This window comes from Ambystoma mexicanum, chromosome 12 (assembly GCF_040938575.1).
Source record: "Ambystoma mexicanum isolate Mex_15411 chromosome 12, UKY_AmexF1_1, whole genome shotgun sequence".
NCBI classification, from domain to species: Eukaryota; Metazoa; Chordata; class Amphibia; order Caudata; family Ambystomatidae; genus Ambystoma; species Ambystoma mexicanum.
The window spans coordinates 79,396,012-79,421,749 of NC_090936.1; the positions used below are offsets into that span (position 1 = coordinate 79,396,012).

The following is a 25,738-nucleotide window of genomic DNA, read 5'->3' on the forward strand; positions in this document are numbered from 1 at the left end:
CTCAACATGCGTTCCCATGCCTGTGCGCCGGAATGGGGAGGCTCAGGATGTGCTGCCATCTTGTCTGGTCAGGTGGCCATTTTGTCAAGCACAGCGCCACATGCCTACTGCGTGGTGCCTGATGAGATGGGCCCAGTCTCTGTCACCACACTAGCGAAGCCTCAGACCTTCCCTACACCTCAGGTAGTGTGCCCTCGTCCATGACGCCAGTAGTGCTAATGCTGCGTATAGGCGCCCCTCATGGCGAGTCCTGTGTTAGAGCAGAGCACCTCTGGTTGATCCCCGGTATTAGAGCCTTGCGGCCCCTCAGCGGTGGGGCCAGGAGGATCCTGGAACCCCTCTGCCTGTTGGCCGGTAGCTCTGAGCATCGTACCCCTTGCTGGTCTAGGACTCGCTTAGACGTTTCCCAGGGAAGAAGCCGTCCTTGCGGGGTGCAGAGGAGAACAGGGCACCTACCTTAGGCCTGGTATTCCTCCTTACATATGCCTTGATGTCTTCTGGTGGTGATCCTTCAAACAGCTCCCTCCACCTTACTAAATGGTTCTTCAATGAACGCGGGGTCAGTGCGTTGCATGCAGAACAGCCGTCCCAGCCAAGGCACTGGAGGAAGAGCGTGTGAGGATCCGACGTGGGGGAAGGTACCCTTGCAGGCCAGACACCTGAATTGATGTAAATCTGAATGACAAAACGAGATGGTCATTAGCAATTAAGTTCCTTTATTTTTATTTTGCTTGCCTGCCGAATGAAGTAATACCTTATCGTCCAAAGGGAGTTTTTTTAGAGGGATCTGGACGCAAAGATATCCTCATGAATATTAAATCTCTTAACAATTCTTACGCCCTTGGACCCGATCTGTTAGCTAATATTGTATTGAAGGATAATCCACAGTTTTGGGCTACGGTACTGGAGCAATTTTATAAAATGTGAAGCTGTGGCAGTATACCTTGGAGTTTGTGGAAATATGTTTTAGTACCAGTTTTTAAAAAGGGGGGTCGTGCCAACCCCTCGGACTATCTATGGCTTGTTAGGCTTGCTAGATACTAGCTAGAAAACATTTGCAACATTATTATTGAAAACATGTAAGAACTGGGTTAAGTCTATGGGATTATCCCCGTTTGAGACCGGATTCAGAAAGTGCCACAGTACTATCCATGATGGGTATCACTACATATTTTCCCCACCAAAAATATCGCCATACATATGGTGATCAGGAACGGCCAAAGGCGATATTTTCTGTGGGGGTAATTTTGGGGGTTTTGGGGAGCGGGGGCTACAGGGGTGTCCACCGCTCCTTTAAAATTAATGCAAGGGTTGCAGGGGTTTCCCCCGCAGGTTCCATGACTTAATATCACCGCAAAGATATGGCAATATTTTTGCAGGGATACTAACACATGGAACCCCATGATATTTGCGCACTCCAATTCTTAATTGAGACTTGAGACAAAAGAAAAAGATAAACTGTATATGTGTCTTATAGATTTTAGCAGAGCCGCCAACTCATTCTCCCGTCCGCAACTATGGTCCAAACTGAAAAATTACGGGATAGATGCCACCTTGTTACATTTTCTGATTAATCCTAGCCGAGACGGTAGTGTCGATATATAAGGTAATCAGAGTGGGGAATTTACGCATGATATTCATAATATTCTTATTGATCAAACTCCTATTGGATTGCAGAACTCATTAAATGAGTTATCGGCATATGCCAAGAAAGTTTTTCTAAAAATGAATGTACACAAAACCAAAATTGTGATGATTCCGGTCAAGCACAGAAAAAAAAAAAAAAGAAAAAAAAAATAATAAAAATCGGGTTGACAGACAATTAATGATTTGCAGCTCCAAATAGAGGATAAATACATTTATTTCGGGTTCCCAGTCAGTGTCATGATCCGCAGAACACGCCCCTTTTGGACCTCATGGTCCTGGTTACAACGGGGCTTGCACTCCTTGATACTCCCAACATGGCCGTCTAACGTACAAAATCTTCCTTGTCCTTACATCAGACGTAGCGTATTTACAAATAGGCCGCGGGCCCGCGTGTCTCAATGCTACTGCAAGCAGGGACTAGACGTGTGCTCTGTAGTTCGCTACACTGTTGTCCTTGTTCCTGGACCTCCTAATTCCATTCCGATTACCCTCTTCATTCCCCCTTGTTTCCAGGACTCATGCGCTGTGTGCTTACCCTCTTCGTTCCTGGATCCCGGAGTGTCTGAATCCTGGAGCTCTGAACGCACGCTGGAGCCAGAAGAGGCTTGCGCGGGCTTATACAAGACCAGGTCCGTGCGTAAGAAGACATCGCCCAAGAAATCCTGCAAGGATCGCTCCCAGGTGAGAAAGGGGGAATTCCGTGACAGTCGGTGGCTTGCCCTCCAAGATTTTTATGGTGGTTTTATCAGGAATAAAAATATTTAAAAAGTGGATGCTACTTAGGCGTTTTGTCTGTAAGAAGGGAGGATCTAATATTGAAGGTTTCATTGCAATCTATCATAAAAGTATTATTTCAGCTATACTTTATGCTCGAGTCGTTACCTGAATCTAAGACGCAGCGGGTTGAACAACTAGAATGCAAATTATTATGCTCTATTTTGGGGGTTCGGAAAGGTGCTCCAGGGGAAGCGCTGCAAATTGGGTGTTTTGTCCAATTGAATGGTGTGGCTGATTCAGTGATGTAATTTACATCCACAACAAATACAATCTATAGCTATCTATCTAGCTTGACTACTGAATAATGGCAGTAAAAATACATTTTGGGCAGGGCTGTGTACTACAGTAAATACATTTTTGCCACGCTTTGCTAGGACACCCAATGATTTGATACAAATCCCGAATGCGATAGACATTTCAAAAAATAAAATCATGTAACTTGAACATTATCTCCAACATCTAGCAAAAAAGAAATTATATTTGCTTTATACTACTCAGAGCTTTCGTAAAAATGTACCATGTTTTTAACTAAATTATTCTTGCTACATAAACACAGATTGATTATATATTTACGCATTAACATTTTGCCCACAGTAGAACATATGGGCTGATGGATCAATACGCCATATGAAAAGCACATCTGTCGTGTATGTTCCTCCTCCATTGAGACTGGACGACATCTTCTTACCCAATTAACATCCTTCTATGGGAAAATGTATAGAAGTCTGGTTGCTAATATGTATTTTATCACTGCTGACCAGTTCTGGAGCACAATAAATGGAGCCCAATCAATTGTGATTTCTGCAGCCATATATTATGTATGGAAAGAGATTCTTAAACTGATAACTTTATTAATTGATCCTTTTATGTGATTGTGTTATTGGGATCGTCTTTTCATACAGGGTAATTTATATATTTTCTAAATGCATACCTTTCCATGCACTTTATGTCATTCTATTTAATAGTTAATGTGTACTGTATTTCTCCTTTTAATAAGGTTTTAATTGTAACTGTAACGCTGGTTATGGTGGTTGTAATATAATGTGCAAAAGGTTTGCTATTTATAACCACAACACTAAATAAAGAAATTGCATATTTTTGTTAAGTGCTCTGCCAGCTGGCAAAAATGAATGTAATCTTGGCTAACGGTTGTAGCCGTTCTAATTACTTAATAAGGCAGCATGCATGTGTTTGGAAGTCATTCCTTTTTGCTGTACTGGTAGTTCCCTACAACGTACCATATCTGCATTTGACCTTGCCATCTGGTTAAGAATCCCCCCCCTGCAGTGGCTTTAAACAGCAAGAGGTGACATACACTAACTTTCTAGTCCCTGGATTCTTGGTGTGAGTGAGGCCCGTGCAAACTGGTTCATTGAAAAGGGAAAAAGCTCATGCAGAAATTCTTATGGCGTCGTGCACAAACAATGTTAACTAAAGATAGCGGTGCGGACACAATCAGCAGTGTTATATTTAATGATAGCTGGCTTCTCAAAGTGGATTGTAGACAATGTGGTGGAGTAGTATTTAGGAAACAGAAATCGGACACCTCTGCGTCAGTCCTCTCTCCTGCAGGCCCCAGTCAGACCTGGCACAGCTTGCACACACCGCCCGAGGTATTATTGTTGCCAGTCTTGGAAAAGCTACATAGTGTTGAAGAGCCTGGGAGCCCTGACTAGAAAGTGCTTAATTATAGTGCCATTGGTCTCCAATCTTTCCCCTACAGGAGTCCACGTTCTCTGCACTACACTTGCCATTGATTGAGAACAGGGAGGGCGCTTTGTGTGTTGTGTTTTAAAGGCCTTGAGGTGCGTTTGCAGCAAGGTATGATATGGCATTTATAACGCGCCTATACACACGTGTTTCAAGGCGCAACGAGGCAAGGGAGGGGAATAAAGGGAGGACCGACAACGATCCTACTAGGCCAGGTGTCATTCAGATCGTGCAAGTGCAAGAGAAAGGGGCAGGGACGGGGCAGGGACTGTGCAGTACATGGCAAAGATGATAACAATAAGTAAGTAGCTGCCAGCATGTGGCATGTACATGGATAAGTGCAGACAACAGGTGTCACGGGCTGGGAGGGGGACTGTAGAGATACAGAAACAGAGCAAGTGCGGGGGTTTCCAGGAGGGCAGTGCAGGTGTGAGATGCCGGCGAGGGAGGGACCTGGTCCCGAGATCAGTGGGTGTCCAGGTAGTCAGTGCAGTTCCAGTTACAGCTAGGAGGTCAGGAGAGGAGGAGAAAAGGCAGAAGCAAAGAGAAAGGTTTTGAGGTGCTTCCAGAAACGGAGATGGTTCTCTTCAAGTTTGAAGATGGCAGGGAGGCTGTTCCAGAGGGAGGCACCAGCCAAGGAAAGAGATCTACCACCAACTCGTTGCTTGGAGAAGCGACTGATCCAGAGGGAGTTGCAGGCGGATGAGTGAAGAGCTCGATAAGGAAGATATTTAGGAAGAGAGAGTTGAGAGAGTTTAAGGTATTTCGGCCCCAGGCCCCAGAAGGCCTTGTGGATAATACAGAGGGTTTTGAACTTAATCCTTGCAGCCACTGGGAACCATTGCAGAGATTTCAGTCCTGGAGAGATACGATCCCTGGGCTTGAGGCCAAGAACAAGTCTTGCAGTCCTGTTCTGGATGAGTTGCAGAGAGTAGAAGCAGGCAGATTTAGAAAGAGGCTGTTGCAATAGTCCAGCCTAGCGAGAACCAGAGCTCTGGAGACAGTGAGCTTCTGGGGGAAGGTGAGGAAAGGGAGAATACCTTTCAAGAGGTGCAGCTGGAAGTGTGACTTCTTAGAGACGTCAGAGATGTGAGGAGAGAAGGAGAGTGTGGAGTCGAAGATGGCCCCAAGCTTTTTAGTCTTGCAGGTGGGAGCAGGAAGAGGGCCAAGAGAGGCCGGCCAGATAGCTACAGGGAAAGAGGGAGCAGGTGTGCCGATGAGGAGAATCTCAGTCTTACTGGCATAGGTCATTGGTGGTACACCACTCTTGGATAGCAGACAGACAGTCAGAGATGAGGGCAGGGGATTAACTTTGAAATGTGTTGTGGGGTTCCTCTCCCCAGCAGTCATCATGCAGCAATGATAATACAGGTCTAACAGCGAAGGAGTTGCTCAGTGCGTGACCCTTCATCAAGCATGGGATATGCACCAAGACCATGGATGAGTGAATGTGTGTCCCCTTGCCCCAGCAGCCGCTAGTTAAGAATGTCAGCGCTGATGCCCATCAAATCCAATTTTCCTTCCCTCTGCCCTCTTAACTGATCTATTACAGGGCAGCAGGTGCACTAACTGCTATTTGTTAGCCATCACGCATTTGCTACACGGGCAGCGGCAGGCTGTGCAGGGCCCTGGGTGGCCACATGAACCAATACAATATATCAGCCTAGCCTGGGAACCTCTGACGCACTGAATACCACACTCGCAATAGCACTGCAGCCCTATAAAACTGGCAACATAAGCAGGGGTTGCCCTCTCTACAAATCATGTTGCAGTTTGTGCTGCGTGATTAAAGAAAACACAACTATGTGGTATCGCATCCTAAATTGGGATGCAATGCGGCTTATTCCATGCTTTGTGCATACAGTTGTGTATATTGAATTCAACGCAAATTACAGTAGAATATCACACCATTAATCACATTCTCTGAAAGCCTCCTTCCCAAGAGCCCTGATTCTACCTTCAGTTGATGACACTAACAAACAACCTGTACATCTGTCTTTCTCAGTCATCCACCGCCAAGCTTTAGTCTATCCAAAATAAAACTGCCAGACTCATTTCTGACCTTAAATCCTGTGAAGGGCATTCACAGGCACAATTTAAATTTAGTCTGATCTCTGTGTAGTCAGCGTGCAGCCAAGCTTTGGCACTACATTACAGTCTTTCCTGAAAAGATCCCAAAGTTCCTCGAACATATTGCTTTTGTAATGAAGTGGCTCCCTTCGCTGCTCAGAAGGTAAAAGTAGTTTCTTCTCTTTCACTATGCACCTGACACCACCGTAAATCGGAGACGGTTTGGAAAGGGTGGTGGATAGCTAAGGAGTATATGCTTCAGCGGATTCGTAGCAGAGTGCTACCTGATGGATCGTTGGTTGGACTCAGTAATATTACTTTGGGTTCACTACACTGCTTAAGGGTTCGGCTGCAGATGGAAACTAGTCGGACAAGCCTGCCCAGTGCACGAAGGCGGATGTAGGCTTGCAAACAAGGTTGCGGTAAAGATTAATGCAGGTGCTGAAGAGGTTAGTGACAAAAGTTTTGAATACAGACCCCGGAGAAAGACCCAGATAACATTCTCAAAGTTGCGGAATGTGAACACAAGAGAGCAGGCCCTCCAAAGTAGAATACAGGCAAATTACTGGGAGGGAGCTTGGAGAAAAGTTGCATTGTGAGAGTTCTAGTTCTAAGATTAGCACATAAATGTGTCGTTAAGCCCAGTAAACTGAAAGATTGTAGCGTGCAAATTGAGTGGGGAATGCTCAAAGGAAAGGACAATGTGGCACTAACAAAGTGAACTAAAGAAACATTATCTATTGGAATTTGGGTTTCAAGCACTGCAACAAAATAGTGCAATGGTAGTGACAAAGGCAAGTGAACCAAAACATATTTTCTACTGGTCACTCACTGTGTGTGCTACACTCACTCTAAGGCAGACACCTTACCGATGATAAGTGGACTAGCGAAACATTGCTTATTTGGGGTCGTTTCTCAGATACTCCAAATAACTAGTAATGTAATTCTGACAAAAGCAAGTGAAGTAAAGAATTGAGAGTGTGAGGGTTGGGATTCTATCATCCGCAACTTGGTGCAGGAGTATTGGTTAAGACGGTTAAGGCAAAATAAAAGCGTGCCCTGGGAGGTCGGACACTCAGCAGGACGACCAACCTCACCTAATTTCTCAGGATTTGTTGTGGAATCCATGGGGCGGACCATTAAGAATCTGGGATGCCATCGCTCATCTTCTTGACGCATCCATCCGGACCTGTGTGTAACTTCCTCCTTTGTGTTGGGGTTTGCTCTGGATCAGAGACCTGTGGCATCTCTCCTTACACTGGTTTAGTCTTGGATCAGATTTGCAGCTTCTCCACTTGTATTAGGGTTTGCTCTGATTTCAGACCACCTTGTGGCTCATTCAAAGTAATTAACTCTGTAATGCAGGGACTCCAGGTCTTCAGAAAGGGGCACCCCTGCAAGTGTATGCTCTGCTTTCTTTGGTGGAGCATTTACTGTGGCTAGCGAGTGCTTCACCAAGACAGCGGGTCCCTGTTCTAGGACCTTTGGCCCGTCCACATCCTTCTCTTGGCGTGCAACTACTGCTATCTTGCAGTGCCTGTAAAGAAAAGTCTCTCTGTTGCCTGTGTGAGTTTATGGAAGCAGTTGGCCATGGGAATCACATGCCAAGAGTTCATACTTTAGACCTGAAATGAAAAATGCAAACCCTTATTAGGGTCTACTGCATTCTAGATGTTATAGTTTGTGTTTTCCCTGATGTGCTGGGGATAAACAATGCTTTGGGAGAAGTAGTGGGCCTGTGGATATCGCCTCCACCACACTCTAGGAGGAACTTTGGGTGAGGAAGATAGCTCAGGGGCAACACGCTCGCCTTGGAAGGCAGACGCCGCGGAGCAACGCAGTTTTGATCCCCGGGTATGCGCTTAGACACCTCTGGGTATTACACACGCATTAAATAACCAATTACAATTACTTGGGACAAGCCCAAAAGCATCTATGTGATTTGTCAACTAGGGTCAGCCTCCGAAAGGCCTCGGGGCCAGTCTGGTGTGCTACGTGGAGACGGTACAGGACTGGGAGTAGGTGTGCTCTTCCTAGATCATGTCCCCTCCATCGAAAGTTCAAGCCTACATAAAATCTTGGCTACAATAAGGCATTGCCTTTCTTTTTGCCAAAGCCTATTGTACCCAAGGTCAGGGAGAAGCTAGTTAAATATGTCAACCTCATTCTAGATCTTAAGGGTGCTTAGATAAATTAGGAGCATCCCACTCCGCATCAAACCTTTTCCGCGGTCCCCATCCGTCCCTGGGCACCATTGTGGAGACTCTTTCCTCAAGATCCATAGCTAGTGACGAGGAACACTGACATACCATACTGTGTCACAATGTGTTATATACTAGAAGGTAACCTTGTGGGAAAATACAGAGATCCAAAATTCTAGAATTGCTGTCGCACAACTAGTGGGGAAACCATGCGACTTCACAGAGACCATATGTCAGAGGGGATCCCTGCAACCACTGCAACAAAGAGGCAGCATTGGTGGCGCTTTGGCTACAGGAGTAGTCGGAGCTGCGAATAGCCTCTTGCTGAGTTGCGATATCTGCCTGAACTGAAGATGGCCGCCACCTGTTTATAGCCACTGACCAAATGAGAACTTGGGCCAATGACATGCGGGACTGTGTTGATAACCCCCAGAGAGCCTGCAGCCCACAAATGGATCAGCCATTCAATTTGGATCAGCCATTCAATTTGGATCTACATGTTCAGTGGCCAGAGGGTTCATTCTTTATTATAAACAATTATCTTCTACGACACATACTGCTACGTCCTACGTCCTATCCCCTTTCCTCCATACTTGTGGGGCTATTCCGTCCTTCGGGATGGGACCGGAGCACTTCTTTAAATCATAAAAAATTGTCCTTTTATGCATTGCCAGTGCCTGTGGCTTTAGCTACGCCTTCCTGAGCCCCGTCCCAGCGTATTGCCCTACAGTCCTTTTCTTCGCGCGGTCGGGATCAGACGCATTAAACATCACAGGTATTTTTGTCTTCTGTGCTTTTGTCCTTCAAATCGGTCTTCCTACCACGGTCGCGTTCTTTTCCTCGACCTACGCCGGTGCATATGGGTTTTGCCTTGTGTACTTCCTGCGGGCGTCACTGCGCAGCAGCAGACCCTCACAACCTCTGCCTCAGGTGCCTGGGCCCAGACCATCGTTGGGACATGTGCTTCTACTGCGACTCCCTATTGTAATTGTTTATTTGTAAAGCGCTTATACACAAGTGAAGTGCTTCAAGGCAGGAAGGGAACAAGAGAATACAGTCGTCATTCTTAGGCCTTGAAGAGTGCAAATGATCTGACAACAATGACTACCATACAAGGCCAGAGGCATTTCTACTAGTGTGTGTGACAAACAGTGGGGGGGGGGGGGGGTGAGAGAAAAGGACAAACACAACAAACTATAGTACAGGCAACCTTTCAGATTGATTGGTCATCTAATGCGCCTATGCAGGAGCATTTCAGGCACAACCAAGGTAAAGAGGGTGCGGGGGGAGGAAGATCGATGGAGGACAGGACAGAAACATGCTAGGCCTAGTACATTCAAGGTCATGCAAGTGCGCAGAAAGAAAGTGCGAGGGAGTGGGACAAGTGCGCCCAGTCCTGCAGGGACCGGGGCTAAGTGCAGAATGGTTGCCCCTCACATGGAACGTATTCCAAGTGCACTAGTGCAGTGCAGATGCCTGGAGGCAAGTGCAGGACTGGAATGGGAGCCTGGGATCTGTGAGGTTCTGGAGGTGCACCAGGCGACCAGTCAGCGAACTGTGCAGGTTGGGGGAAAAGAAAGGAGGGGGGAAGTGGGAGAGAAGAGAAAGGAGGTTAGCAGGGCAGAGTGCGAGAGAAAGAAGGGGAAGATCTTGAGTTCCCAGAAATGAAGGAGGTCCAGCTCAAGACAGAGAAGCAGGAGGCTATTCCAGAGGGAGGCACCTGCAGAGGATAAGGATCTACCCCCAAATCTGTTTGCAAAAACGGCTCACCCGCAGAGGTTTGGGGGAGGCCGAGCAGAGGGCTCTCGAAGGAGAGTATTTAGGAAGAGAGCATTTTAGATAGTAAGGACCCCGGCCTCAGAAAACCTTGTGGACTATGCAGAGAGACTTGAACTTGATCCTTGCAGCCACGGGAAGCCAGTGTAGGGATTTCAGCGCCGGAGAGATGCAGTCCCTGGGCTTGAGGCCAAGGTTAAGTCTTGCGGTTCTGTTCTGGATAAGTCGAAGAGGTCGGAGACTAGAAGTAGGATGATTGAGAAAAGAGACTGTTGCAGTACTCTAGTCTGAAGAGAACCAGGGCTCTGGAAACAGTGAGCCTCTGGGGAAGGTGAGAAAAGGTAGAATACCTCCGAGGACGTGCAGCTGGTAGTGGGATTTTTTGGACACGTCCGAGATGTGAGAAGAGATGGAGAGCGTGTAGAGTCGAAAATGATCCCCAGATGTTTTGCCTCACTGGTGGGTGAGGGCGCAGGACCAAGCGAGGGTGGTCAGAGTGAAAGTGGGAAAGCGGGATCAAGGGGTCCCAATGAGGACGATCTCTGTCTTACTAGTATTAAGGCATAGATCATTAGCATCAGTCTACACACTCGAAATGAGACTCGTCCGGTGGGAAGAGGTCTTCCGCAGCTCTTCTGCAGTACAACTACGGAATTTCGTTGAAGAAGAGAGCTGTCGCCCGGTAAGTACTCCTCTTTTCAGGGCACCCCTTCTGGGTGACTTCTTCCCAGGGTCAGCCGGTTCTGGGAGGAGTCACACGGACTCTAGCATCAGCAGGGTTCACCCCGAGGTACCCCAAGTGGGGTCTAAACTGGACACCAGTGTTTCCTACGAGGTTCCGGGTGTCTCCCAAGGTTCCCCTGCTAGGGGCTAAAAGTACTGGGGTCACTTCCGAGGTAAAATCCCTGGGCTCACTCCTGAGGTTCCTCTAAAAGGGGCTAAAAGCACCAGCAAGGCCAAGGATCCCCATTCCGGGGCTAACAAGACCGGATTAAGTTCCGAGTTTCCCCTTACAGGAGCTAAACATACTACCGACCAGGCCGATGGAGAACATAGGAAGTCCTCAGTCACCGGCTCTGCCGAGCATCCTTCAAGGAGGGCTAAAAATCACCTCAAGGCTCCTAAAATATCAGCCAAATCCACGATGGCTTTCGACAGAGCTGTGGCGCATGTCACCACAGAGGCTCTCAAGATGGCTCTCAACCAGCGTCGACTATCAGCCATTTTTGTCTGTCTATTCGGGTCGGACATTTTGACAGCGGTGTCTGGTCTATATGCCATGCCCAAATGTTTGCCATCTGCATCTTTGGGGAAAAATCTGTTCAATCCACCTTCCGAATGGAATACAAGACTGCCCCTTCCTCCAACATTATCGGTTACTTCCGACATCTGCTCCTCTGCAGTATGTCGGCCCATGGATTTGGGGGTGGGGGAGCCTCTTGGAAACCAGTGTCCAGACTCATGGAGGCACAGTCCGCTTGATCATTCACTTCCTACTCCACAGCCGAGACAGTCTTCAGAGAAGGCATTCAGTCGTTTCCAAAACCTGATGCACTGCGACCCTATGAAGGCATACTTTAAAAGACCTCTTCAGGGAAATTTTCCCCAGACCACCGCGGCGGGGCCTCCTGCACCAAGGGACATGCCACCTCCTCTTCTGCCACCTTCTATGCCAGTGAAAATGCCTCTGCCCCCTCCGGCGGAGCGGCCTCCGGAACCAAAGGAGCCTGAGCCAGCGTTCACCATTCCACGCTGCCTGTTGATCCCGCCAAAAGGGATGCGCCTGATGTGCAAGATGAAGAAGATTCACCTTCTTCTATCATGGCGTTTCATGACATTTCTACACCAAAGAAGTTCTTGCAAGAGGAAATCAATCAGAAACCAATACATGCCGCTTCTGCACATAACCTGAGGAGATAGAAACTATAACATCTCCTACTGACACGCCCAGGGACAAATTCAGCTCGAACAATTCACCTCGGCCACCTTTTCAAAAACTTGAATTATTACGACAGAGGAATGGTGGCACAGGTTGATGAGTGGCGAGAAAACTCAGTGGGTAATAGCTGTAGTTGTCTATTTTTTTTTTTTTTAACTTGGTTTAAATACTCCCCAAAACTACACTTACCACTCAGGACTAAATCACACAGGAAGATCACATGTTGACAGCAAAAGCTCAACGCGCCATTTTAAAGGAACATGCACCTTTTACGAAAAACCAGAGGAACACCACAAAAGACTAAATTAATAAAGCCGACTTGGCTTACTTTCTTCTTGGAATCTGGAGAAAAGAACAAGGGAGGAGGATTGCTTCATTTTAAAAAAAAAATTCCTTCACGTTCCACACTTGTAAAAATTGTTTTTCCTTTTCAATTGAAGCAAGTTTAATAAAAAAAATTAAAACTTTTTTTTTTCCAAAAACGCCTTACGAACTAACACACTAGCACCTTATCCTTAGGCGTTGCAGGTGGGGTTTCTATCAGGGAGGGCCTTACATTGAAGACCCAGGAAAGATCTGGCATTTTCCTTCAGAAGTACATTTTAACATGGGCCTGCAGGATGTCGGTAAATCGGTAAAACCACATACGGGCCAACATACAAACAAGAGGATAGACGCTTGTTACAGGCGCCTGAAGAAATTCCCATGACTTCTTGTACCCTTCCGTCTTCCACTGTTGTTGCTGCAGCAACCCTCCAATGTAAGTCTTCGTCGTCCTCCTCTGCCGCACAGGTGTTGTCAAAAGAGGATAGGGAAGAAAGTCTTAACTAATGTAGCACTTTAGCTTCGTCAGGCAAACACTGAATCAGTGCTTGCTGTTGCTAATCTAAAATAGAGAGAACTTTCACAATTCGAGCAGTTAATTCGCCACGACAGATTTGAAGATTTCCAGACTGGCTTGTCTGACGCCAGAGGCCTGCTCGGGATCTGCTATAGGCCGCCACGCATGTCGATACTACTGCGCGCTGCCTTATTAATGCCATTGACATCACCTGCCAAGCGTGGCTAAGTGCAACCAAAGTCTCAAAGGAGGCCCAGCATAAAGTTCTACAGCTTCCTTTTGAGGGCAAGAAACTCTTCCTCAGCTGCACTGAGGAGGAGTTGGGAAAAACCAAAGCTAGCACTTTAACGACCAAATCACTGTCGGTCCAATCTAAACCTCCAGCTGCAAGGTCTTCTTTCCCCAAAAAGGCAGATTTCTGTTTCAGATCTTTTTGGGGGGTTCCAGGACTGTAAGACTTGTCATCCGGACCGTTCACCAAGCAGACCTCATCGAAAGCAGCAGAGTGACCCATTTTTCTCTCACTCCTCCGCTTCCTCCGCTTCCACTGCAGGATCCATTACCCTCTCCTCTGATAAAAATACCAAATGATGGTGTGGCGTGGTCCAATGCAACTCTGGTTCTGGGGTGGGTGGGTGGGAGGGTGGGGCGGTAACAAAAGATCCATGGGTTCCATCAGTAGCCTGTTCTTGTTTCCGTCTCCCCCTTCCGGCAATTCTTCCTTCCTGTCCTCTACATCAAACAGCGTCAACCTCTCTCCTGCGCCAAGGTTTGGAAGCTTTTGGACTTGAAGGCAGTAGATGAAGTCCTTCCGACAGAAGAGGAAACCAACCAGGCCAGCCTGTGCACTATTTTGGACCTGTCCGATTTCAATCTTCACATCCCCCAAGAGAGATTCAAGATATCACGCCCATGCAAATCCGCTCCTCTCTTATAAGAGACGATTGGCTCTGTGTTACCACTACCGATCTTCAGGATGCGTACCTATGTGTACCAATATGGTCCCAACACCACAAATACCTCTGATTTTTGGTAGGGGGAGAACATTTCCAATACAGAGTCCTCCCCTTTGGGTTGATCTATTGCGCCATAACGAGCAACGGGTGTGGCATCCCTTGCCACAATCCCTCAGCTTGGCAGCCTGGTTCTTGAGGTCATGTCTTTAGCCCAGTTCAATCTTTCAGCGGAGAATATCCCCATCATCTAGGCAGCACGTAAACCCTCCATTCAAGCTAAGTACAGGAGCAAATGGCTCAGTTTCTGTCACTGGTGCCTAGATAAACAAGTTGATCCTTGTCACACCTAAATTGTTTGCGTCCTTTCTTTCATATCTGACCTGGCATCTTTGGGCATTCGTATACATTCATGTCAAACATACTGGTCTGCTTTTGGTGCTTACCTTAACAATGACTCATGTTTGTTCACCCTAACAAACCCAGCGATAAAACAGCATTTTGCTGGTCTTCAACACCGGTTTCCTCCTGTCAAGCTGCTGCAGGCCAAATGGGACCCAAATGTGGTGCCGAAGGCGCTTTGCCATGAACCTTCTGATCCCACGGCAACAGTTGAGTCGACTCATCAGGAAGGTGGCCTTTCTGGTCGCCATTACTTCAGCCAGAAAAATAGGGGCACTTCAGGCTCTTTCCTTTTCTCGCCTTCCATAAGGACAGGGTGGTGCTCCACACGCACCCTTCCTTTCTACCGAACATGGTTTCAGGCTTTCATATTAACCAATCTATTTCTTTACCGGTTGTTTTTTCCACGCCCAGCATCGGACGCTGAACTAGTCCATCACAACCTTGACATTAGGTGGGCTTTAAAGTTTCATCCAGATTTGAAAACCTCCTCTCATCTCTGTCATGTTTGTAAATCAGAAAGGAACACAGGCCTCCATTTCCTGCTGCATATCCACCTGCATTTCGGATGCATAGACAGTTCAGGGACTACGAGCCCTCCTGGGCGTCCATGCACACCATGTGCGGGGCAAAACTGCTGCAGTAGCCTTTCAAAAATATGTTCCTTGGGAAGCCATCACTAAGGCTGCCTCTCTGGCCACCCCCTGAGCATTTTGTAAACACTATTGCCTCGATTATAACTCACGAGTGAACGCTCAGTTTGGTTACGCTGTTTTTAGGACGCCCTTTCAGTAAGGGAGTTTTCCATCCACCCAGTTCATACATCAATGATTGTGAGTCTCCCACAAGTATGGAGGAAAGAGGACAGGATGTAGGAGTAAAACAAAGTTCTCCAGCATGGGGTCTTGCATGGATTCTCATGCTATGAATATTCCCGGTCATCAGGCTGGAGATCTTTGGTAAAATAAAACATTTTAGCTTTAAGCTAAAAACTGCAATGTCACTTGTCTAGCCTATTGCTGTCACTTTGGGTCATACTGCCCCAACCAATGACATTCGCTCTCCTTAGCTCATCCCCTGGTGGCAGATTTTTACTGCAATATTTTTGTGTTGAGTCCTCTAGTTTTGCTCCTCAGCTTTCAAGTATTTTTTGCCTATTTTTGATATTTCTTCTAAATGTTTTCTTCCCAAGACCTCACTTGAGCACCCCCGTGGGAGGCTGGCTATCACAATTTGTTGACAAGTGCCCCAATATCTCCACGGACAAATTGGTGCTCGGCGTTATCGAACAGGTACTGGAACTCCAAGACAAGTGCCCCTGCATTCCTCCCGTGATAATACCAGAGCAGCACAGAGCCCAACTTGTCAAAGAAGTTCAGGCCATGCGGCTAAAAAGGGCCATAGAACCTGTTGCTCTGTGCCTTTGGGGCTCCAGAGTATACTCCAGATAATTTCAGATTCTCAAGAAGTCAGGCAGGTGGACGCTGATCCTGTACTTGCCTAGTCTCAAGTACCAGAAATTCAGGACGGTCCAGTTGAGCACATGTTGAGCTAACTGGAAGAGGGCGATTTCCTGGCAATGCTGGATCTGGAGGATGCATATTTCCATATCCCCATTCACCTGAAACATCAGAAGTTCCTATGGTTTGTCGTCCAAGGAAGACATTACCAATTCAAGGTTTTAGCCCTCGGCCACATATCAGCTGTAAGGGTGTTCACCAAATACCTAGCCCCAGTGGCAGCGTTCCTTCATCGAAAGGGAGTGTACGTCTACCCCTACCTGGACGATTGGCTGGTTTGTCCTCATGCCCAGATGGCGCAACATACAGCGGAGACGGTCCAGACTAACCCTCTCGGGGAATATCCAACCTCTCTGGGATGCTCCATAAACTATCCCAAATCCTGCATGGTGATGTCCCAAGACCACTGTTACTGGGGCCCGGACTCAAAAGTCTAATGCTTGGTGGCCCCATTGGAGGACAGGATATGTACAATCCTAGGAAAAGTGCAAAGGCTATCCTCTGCTGAAGTGGTGGCAGTCCAGTCCATCAAATCCCTGTTAGGGATGTCGTCTTCCTGCATCCATCTGGTCCCTCATTGCAGGTTGCACTTGAGACTTGGATCTCTGGCTCTTCGACTGACAAGATAGTCCTCTATCAAGCGTTCAAGAGGTGGTGGTCTGACCGCCTTCACATCTCGTGGGGAGCTCCCTTCAGGACCCAGTGCATCAGGAAACGGTCACTGCCACCGCCTCTCTGGAGGGTTGGCGGCACCCTCACAGGCCATCGATGCATCAGGGAGACTATGGCTCCCAGAAGAGAAGACGTTGCACATCAACGCCCTGGAACTGTAGGCAGTTTTCTGGCCGCTCAAGTCTCAGCTTTTGGGAACGGTGGTGAGGATCTTAAAGGACAACACAGCCACCATTATTACATCAGGAAGCAGGGTGAACAAGATCTCCAGTCCTCTCCCTGGAAGCGCAGAAACGATGGAGCTGGGCCATTAATCGGCAGATGTTTCTAGTCCCGTTCCACTTGGCATGTGTTCAAAACACCATCGCAGACTCTCGGTCCTGCCAAGAGTGCAAGCTCCAGCAAGCTTGGGTGTCTTGGATCTTAAGCAAAGGGAACAGCCTCAGATCGACCTGTTTGCAACAGTGACCAACAACCAAGTGCCAGCAGGGAGTCGTATTATCAATCCCATGGGTAAGTCGATTCCTGTATGCACTCCCGCCGATACCGTTGCTGCTATGTGTGATCAACACACTCAAACTAACCTACACCACAATTCAGCATCTCTGAGCCCGGCAGCCTGGCTCCTGCAGTCCTAGAGTTTGGACACTACTTGCTGCCCTTGGAATGTAAAAACATTCTGAACAAGGCCAGAGCTCCATCTGCACTTGCCCGTTACAAACCAAAGTGAATGCGTTTTACAGTGTGGTACCGGCCAAACACCACAGCTTCTTCAATGCTTGCTCTCGCTTGCCACGGCTGGCCTTGCCAAAGCATCAATCAAGGTACACCTGGCCGTCATCTCCTGGTACACCCGACTCCGGGCAAGCTCTCCCTGTGGTTGCATAGACTTGTCAAGGAGTTCTTCAAGGACTTCTTCAAGACTTTTACCTCCAGTGAAGGCCCATGCTCCGGCATAGGAGCTTAATGTGGTACACTCCAAGCTCATGAGGCCCGCGTTTGAGCCTATGCATTGGGCTCCCTTGAAGTTTCTTTCTTGGAAAATCACTCATCACCTCTGCCAGGAGGGTGGCCGAGATGCATGCTCTCTCATGTAAGCCTCCTTATTTGTCGTTCCACCCAGCGAAAGTGGTTCAAAGGCCTCCTCATTCCTTTATGCCTAAGGTTCCATCAGTCTTTCATTCAAACAAGCCTTTGGTAATGCTAGTTTTCTTTGCAAACCATTCTTCCCCTGCTGAAAGATCTTTGCATTCGCTGGACGTGGAGCATGCTTTGAAATTCTATGTCGCACGCACAAAGGACTTTCGAAAGACCTCAGCTCTTCGTAAACTTTGGACCTGTGGTAGACAGGAAACCCCAAGGCACCGATCTCCAGATGGCTGTCAAGCAGAAAGGAGTGCTGGCCCATACCTGAGCCTGGGTGCCATTAGGCAGGAGTCCCCACGTTGTCCACTGCAGTCCAAAAGAAGAAACAGGCGGTACCCAAAACCGACCTTACACCTGCCAACCGAATATGCAATTGAACAGAGTCAGGACGCAGGGATTAATGTGATGCAGGAATAGTGCCCGGCACTATACTGGGGCACCACAATGGAAAAATAACTGGAGTCAAGCCACAAGGCAAGGCAGTAATGGGTTCAAAATAAAGAGGAAAGACAATAGAAAAGAGCAAACCAGGACTGAAGGAGAAAAAGACCAGGCAGATGGCCAGGACAGAAGAGCACCACAGAGCAGGTGAACGGAGAGCAGAATGAAATGCAAGGTCGCATTGTCAACAAGAAAGTTGTGTCTCGGGAGGATAGCTCAGGGGCAACATGCTCATCTAGGAAGCAAGAAGACACGGAGCACCACAGGTTCGATCCCCGGGTGCACGCTTAGAAACCTCTGGGTATTAAGCGCATTATAAATAACCTATCATATCAGTTGCACCAAGCGTAGGGAGTACTGCTCTTTTATGGCTTGGCATGAAAACCAGGTTGTTTGGGCCTGGTTGCCCAGCAACGTCACGGCATGCGTGCCTGGCTGACGTATCATCCCAGGAAGCAAAAGAACAACATGGCAGCACCCAACTGTCCCAAGCAACTTTAGTCGAGGGGCCCAATGTCACCGATGCATGCACAGCAACAGTAGGTGGGAGGCCGGGCGCTAGAAGGTAGGTCCGGTGCAATAAAGGCAGCCGCCAATGTGTATATAGCCACCAGCCGGGAGTAACACGGGCACGTGATAATGGCTCTCCCGCTGCATCATGCATTGCCATCAGCTGGTCAACAGACCGTTGCCAGACAGACCGAGGGCCAATTGCACATCGCTTTTACGACAGTGCTCCTCTCTGGTGTTCCCCTGCTGGATATCTGCAGGGCTGCTGTGTGGTGGTCTACTCACACCTTCACGAAATGCTACTCTGTTCACAGGGATTTCAGGGAGGAGTCTCGTGTCAGACAGCCGGTGCTTTGCACACTGGTTGCATGCGGTGAGTCTGTTCCAGGGCTGACTGTATTGCTTCTGTTGGGCCTTGCCACCTCCCGGGGTTAATGTACTGCTGCGTAATCGTATTCATAGCATGTGAATCCATGTAAGACCCCATGCTGGAGAACAAACAAGTTACTAATTTGTAACTCTTGCTCTCCAGCATGTGAATACGATTACACAGCAGTACATTTAACTAATGCACTCCTAGTCCATAGTCCCCTTTCCACCATACGCCCGCAGATTTTGCCCTCTAAAAAGTTCCCTCATATTGCTAATATGTCTAATGACCTTGGCGATAGGAAAGGACTTGAAGGCGATGCACTGGGTGGGGCTCAGGAAAGGAAGGCAGGGCTTAAGTCACACACCCTGGCCCTGTGTAAAAAATAAAAGGACAATATATATATTTTTCAATACTAAAAAAAAGTGCTCTGGTCCCGCTTCCAAGGACTGAATCTCCCCACAAGTATGGAGGAAAGGGACTATAGATTAGGAGTACATTAGTCACTACAGTGAGTAACTTTGTTTTTGCCTTGCTCCGACACACCTTGGTATTTGGGCATCTTGTTGCTTAAAAAAGTACGGATTGCATGGCAGATAGCAAAAAGGGGATTTAAACAGCTAGACCCAGCTAGCGGACATCATAGTTCTATATTAATATAGAAATGCTCAGATGTTGACTGAATTGCACTATTTTTTTTTTTAAAGTTGCTTTCTGAACGAGCGCCAGATTTTCTGCTAAACATTTGCTGAATTTTTCAGTTGGTGAGAGACAAAATTCCTTTAGGGAAAGGCTATAGGATTAAACTTCCATTTAGTAACATTTGCCTTCTTGATCAGCGTTCTATAAATGGTCACTTAAATCTTAATAATGTTTCATTAACTGATCTACTTTTTTTTCTTAGGTAATGCAGATTTTAAAAAAAGTGATTCAAAAGATGTTCACTTTGCTCAGGTCGAGAGTAGCCTTTTTAAGTCTAGATTGTTCATCTTTCTGTGGGAATCTGTGGGATTACTGCAGATTCAATCTTAACTAGAATGAGTCACAGGAATTCATGGTGGAGAAAATATATTGGGAGCAGGGCAGGGGACACTTTGTGGGGAAAGTAAGAGGCACGCAAAATGAAGAGGGATGCACATAAGAGTTGGGGAGTGGGGGCTTAGGGAAAACATTTTATTTTTATGGCATTTTCGTTTTACCATGTTAATCAAGACGTTGCGTTTCCATGGAAATCATTCTCGCAGGAAGGAAGAGAAGTCTGTGCACTGGTTTTTGCAAATATCTTCCATTTATCCTGGTAACATCGTATGGGAATGAAAGTGGAAACTAAAAGGGGGTGGGCGGAGGCCATGGCCAGTGAGTGACGTTTTTCACCTGAATAGGTGCAAATTGGCCATTGCCTGTGGTACATGGTTATTTGCTGCTAAATTGGGGTGCAAGACCATGGTCAGTGGGTCATGGTCTTGCACCCTAATTGGTGAAAAGTGGCAGACTGTCGTGTTCAAGGGAACATTGTTATTTACTGTTAAATAAGATATGGGCCACAGTCTGGTGCGAATTGTTCAGTGACCATGTTTGAATGTTATTGGCTACTACAGTTGGCGTAAGCCCCTGGCGGCCTCGCGATTACCAGTCCGACTTCTGCTCCAAATGCATCCTCGGAAATGCAACATCCAAGTGGTAATCGATGCGCTCCAAAAAACAGACACAGGGGACTCGTGCCTCCTGGTCCACTAAGAGCAATCGGCTGCCTTCGACACAGTAGACACCAAACATTCCTCTCCCTCCTCGCCAACAGGGTCGGCCTCTCCAGAACCACCCTAATATGGTTCTGATTCCACCCATCTGGCAGACACCAGGCCGTTATCCCACCCGTGAACAGTACTACGTTGTTATATAAAAAGCCAATCCTAATGCTAGCACCATCCTGTTGAAAATCACTGTGCTGCTCTCATGCTAGATTTATGTTATAGCTTAACATTCTTGCAATTCAGAGAAAAACCGTTGGTGAAGAAATCGTAATGGTGGAACAATTTCTCCCAAATCCCACGCAATTCGACACGTCTTGCAAGTTTACACAACCTTAACTCATGCTTTAGATGAATGGTGGGACTCGAGTTAAGGTTATCACTCACTATCCTTCGAATTGCATGGCTTTTGCTGCGAGAAATTGTTTTACCTTAACTAACGTTTTTTCACTGGCCTATATCTTCCTCTAGTGGTGTCACGTCATCAAAAACATAGGTCTAGCGCAAGAGGCATTGTCCAACCTTTGACACATGTGACATTGTATAAGTGGCATCACATGATCTTTCAAGCTTGAGTAACAGGTGACCATATTTTTTACATAATCTTTACTGACGAAACAAGATTCAATCAAGTTAATACAGTGTTAGCCGCAGACAGACACCACTAAAACAACACCGACAAGACTGAAGGGCTTTTCTTCCCTCCTAACGCTCTCTCCCCTCCCCCCCTCCTTTCATCCACTTTCCCCCTTCCAATCTCCCCATCTCTACCCATGCCCGCAATCTTGGCCTCCATATTGACTCATCTCTCTCCTTCTCCAACCACATCTCTCTAACCTCTCGTGCCTGTCGGCACCAGCTCTTCAACATCCGCAAGATCCGCTCCTCTCTCACCTTCCACGCTTCCAAACGCCTAATCTCCTCCCTTATTTTCTCCCACCCCTTTTACTGCTCCTCTCTTCTCTTTGGACTCCCTGCCTCTCGCCTGGCTCCTCTAAAATTCATCACTCCTCTATACGTACTCTGTCTTCTTGGCCCCTGAGACTATCTCTTCCTCACTCTCTAAACTCTGCTGCCTTCCCTTCCTCTCACAATTGAAATTTCAATTCCTCTGTCTTTTCTACAAATCTCTCCATGGCCTCGCCCCCCCTATCTTTCTTCTCTCCTCTCATTTTACTCTCCTCCCGCTCTCTCCGCTCAGCTGATCTCTACCTTCTCACGGTACCCCCAGCCCCTTGTGCCTCCTCATGCCTCCGCTCTTTCCAACTCTTGGCCCCCCTCCACTGGAACTCCCCAGCACTCTCAATCCTCTCCACCCCCACCTACTCATCCTTCCACTCCTCCCTGAAAGCCCATCTCCACTCCCCCCTTACTCTCCTTCCCTACCTCTCCCCCCTCAAATCCCCTGACCCCCTTCCCTTCCCCAACACCCCTGCTGACTCAAATTAGATCCTGAAACCACCAGGGGGGGGGAGGTCACCCAGGGCCTCCCCTCCCCCCCCCTTCCTCCTGACCTCAAATCTGACTTTGAAACTCCCTTCCCCTACCCCCCCCCCTTCCCCTCCTTTTGAGTAAATTGTTCAGCATACTGTAACACTGGTTTGTTTCATGTTTTTAAAAATGCTTCATTCATTATTGTACCTTGTTATACTGTAAAGCGCTTTGGAGTAAAGCGCTATAGAAAAACTCAATAAAAAAACATAAAACATGTAGCATGAATTGAAGGCTATGTTAGTGTTCATAGGGCAGGAGGGAGATAATTACATCAGTTGTTGCAAAGTTGTCAAGAGGGTGGGGGGCAGTAATCGACACCACAGATTTGGTTATCTCACAAAGTGCTCAGAAGGTGGCAATGCTTTACATTCTGTGAAAGGGGGGAAAGAATGCCAGCCATCAACCTCTTGCAGAATTCCACATCAATTTAAGAAGTCGTGTATCAAGAACGGCTGTTTCCTATCTGGAGGACAAGTGTCTATTGCTTAGAGGCGAAACATAGCGTTGCCTTCTTCGCAACATCCGAGGGGTGGCACTTCAGTGAAGACGACAATATCAACAAGTGTTGGCATTTCTGCAGGCATAGAAAAGGAATTTCCCAGTCATTGCCATACTAACTGGCCATTAATGGTAGCACGTGCAAAAAGGTATGCGAGTATCTGACCATGTAATAGCAGTGCCTGGCACAAAGCAAAACTGGAAATTTGCCTACGCTTTTAAAAGGAGCTCAGTGGAGGGCATGCATACTGCTTATAAATCAAGTGGCTACAGGTAACTTGGTTAAGGGATTCTTATTGCACAGCAGCGCATTTACAATTCCAATTGAGCTATTAACGCTCAGGCTACTTTGAAATACTGACAGGCACTTTGAGCACAAGGTTTGATGCTCCTGCCTGATAAAGCTAGCTCAAAGATTTCCATGGGGCAGAAAGTGGTTGGGTGGGGCAGAAAGTGGTTGGGAATGGTAATAGGGTTAGCATGGTTTGGGTTTGTAAATAACCAAACATGTACAATCGTTGTGACTTCATATCCCAGCTCCCTCCTACATGTACGCCAATACATTAGTTTCTACTTATAAGTTAGCCAACCCTAAACATGGCAAATTGGGCTGAGAAAGCATCGCATAAGGTGCCTTTATGTAAAATACGTGTGTGCGCTCACTTTGGATAAACCACATTTTAAAGGGCAGATTGGACATTTGAAGATTCGCTCCATTGCCCCACTTGTACGCTTAGTCATAGTGCTTTCTTTTCTGTGCCTGCCTCGGGCAGTTGGCTTGCTTTCAAAACACAAGGAACTTGCATCTAAAAAAAAAAGTCAGCCTAGTAAAGCACCTATGCAAGGTCGCATGTTTCATTTACATGAACACACACGGCGACCTTTCTTGTCCTTAAACGGACACCTCTCCCTGCCTCCATAAACACAGGTTGTGTACGTCACCTTTAACTCTATACATGCATACAGTCACCGACCTCATATGCCTAAGAAACGGGTACATTCCGTTTCTTACACAGACAGCCTCTCAGTTCTCGCTCGTTATGCTATTTTTATAGTCTGTGGGTTTCAGATAGGACAGATTGCCACCTGGGAGAAGGGCGAAAACAATCCACGGGCAGGCAGAGCAGAAATGGCAGCTTTGCAGGGTAGACGGAGGGAGAAGTGGAAAGGACGCCGGATCTATGGTCAGGGGAACACGTCGAGATTAGACTATAGTGAAGGTAGACGGCCGGTGATGAGGAGAATGTAGTGCGGGAAGGGGATTGGTGACGCACACTGATGACGCAATTAACAGTGTTCACTGTGCGGGCACGTGAACCCCCAACCCGAGTACGACAGGCGTATATCTCGGAGGGAATTCTCTTCTTCCTCCCATTGTTCAGAGACTCCTGGGTAAAAAGAGCGTGAGTCATCCAGACTCACTTGCATGAGTAAGGGTTATGTTAATGTTAAAAGATATTTGTACCGCACACTATCACCACCGGAGTGGTCCCCGGGCGGATCTGAAAAGGAAAGGGGGTGGGGGTGAATTAGTACGAATGAGTGGGATAAGTGCAAGAGAGCATTGATGTGCTGTTGGCAGCTTCAGTTCGGTTAACACTGTTCGCTGAGCTTGGGGGTGCTTTTCGGTCGGTAGCGTTTGTGTGCTGTTGTGCGGAGCTATGTGTGGTTTGTTTTGATGCTGTGGTGTAGTGAAGGTTGTGCGGTTTGTTGTGCTTTAGGGTTGTGGTTGTGTTTGGTTAGAGTTTGAGAAGTTTATGCAGAGGGATGAAATTGTTAGTGGGTTGGTGATTGGCCTTGCTATCTATACGTGATATGTGCCAAATGTCCACGTTCTTTCTAGATGTGGCGCGTGAATAGCTCTGCATTTCTATCTGGATCCGACACTGGCCAATATTCACAATTATATCCAAATATGGCACTGGCCCACCTTCGAAATTCTGTCTAGATACGAAGCAAGCTAACATTCACAATTCTATCTAAATGTGGCACTGGTAATATTCCCAATGCAGTCTAGATGTGGCAATGGTTAATGTCAGATAATGCTCACACCCCCACCCCCACCTTTGTGCCCTCAGCTCCATCCTTTGAAGGGGCATCCAACTACAGAAACTAGAATTATTGATGTAAGGTTATGTTGGCAAACCAACTGCACCAGACTTTACCCAAAACCTACATCTACTTTTTGCAGCAAAAAACAGTAAAATGACAATCCTCAGGTTTGCAGTGATCAGTGCAGTGATCAGCAGGAAATGCAGCCAATCTCTTCAGGGCTGCACCATAGTGTCAGGAGTGAGGTGTGCCACACTATTGCTGATCGGCATTACCACAACAGCCCCCATATGTTGTGCCTTTTTTAAACATAAACCACAAAGTTCCATGTGGTACACACGAGCCTCAGTAGTGGAAAATCAAGGGGAGATCATCATTGGCTGTGCAAAGACTGCCATCGCAGTACGGCTGCAGTAAGAGATGCATGGTATGCTTGTGCTCATTGTTCCCAGTCCCCCAGCCCCTTTTGGGTGGAGAGCATTGAACACAAACATGACCTCATAGCATTTATGATTAGATACCATTAAGGTAGAAGATAAGGATATATCCTAATTTCAGAAAATAAATTGCATAAAAAACAAAACCATATTACAGCTAACATAATAAAACATGACCACCTCAAAACAACGATTCCACAATCAAACTCAGTAAATTCTCTAAAATGATGCTTTTAAAATATACGTGACACATTGTGAGAGTAAAATACAACATGCTTACTTCATTTCACATGAGCTCATCAAACCATGTTTTGCGCCAACAGTTAACAATCTCGTTTACCTAATCATTAGTAAAACTGGGGAGAATAAAAATGCCCCAGACACCAACATAATCTGTAATCGTTCACCACCACGCGGTCATAAGCCACTCTAAATTGTGTAAAGCCCAAGAATTGAAAAAAGCAATCGGGTATCTGCAATGGGGTAAATTGTACCAAAGGCAGAAAAATAGAGCATGTATATTAGTTTCCAATT

At 47.0% G+C, this 25,738-nt stretch overlaps 1 protein-coding gene across 2 annotated transcripts in view; it reads right to left on the bottom strand.

Annotated features, from left to right (window-relative positions):
• Nucleotides 1-25,738, bottom strand: part of RSBN1L (round spermatid basic protein 1 like) — a 473,016-nt gene that overhangs the window by 380,644 nt on the left and 66,634 nt on the right. The gene's annotated exons all lie outside the window — the stretch shown is intronic.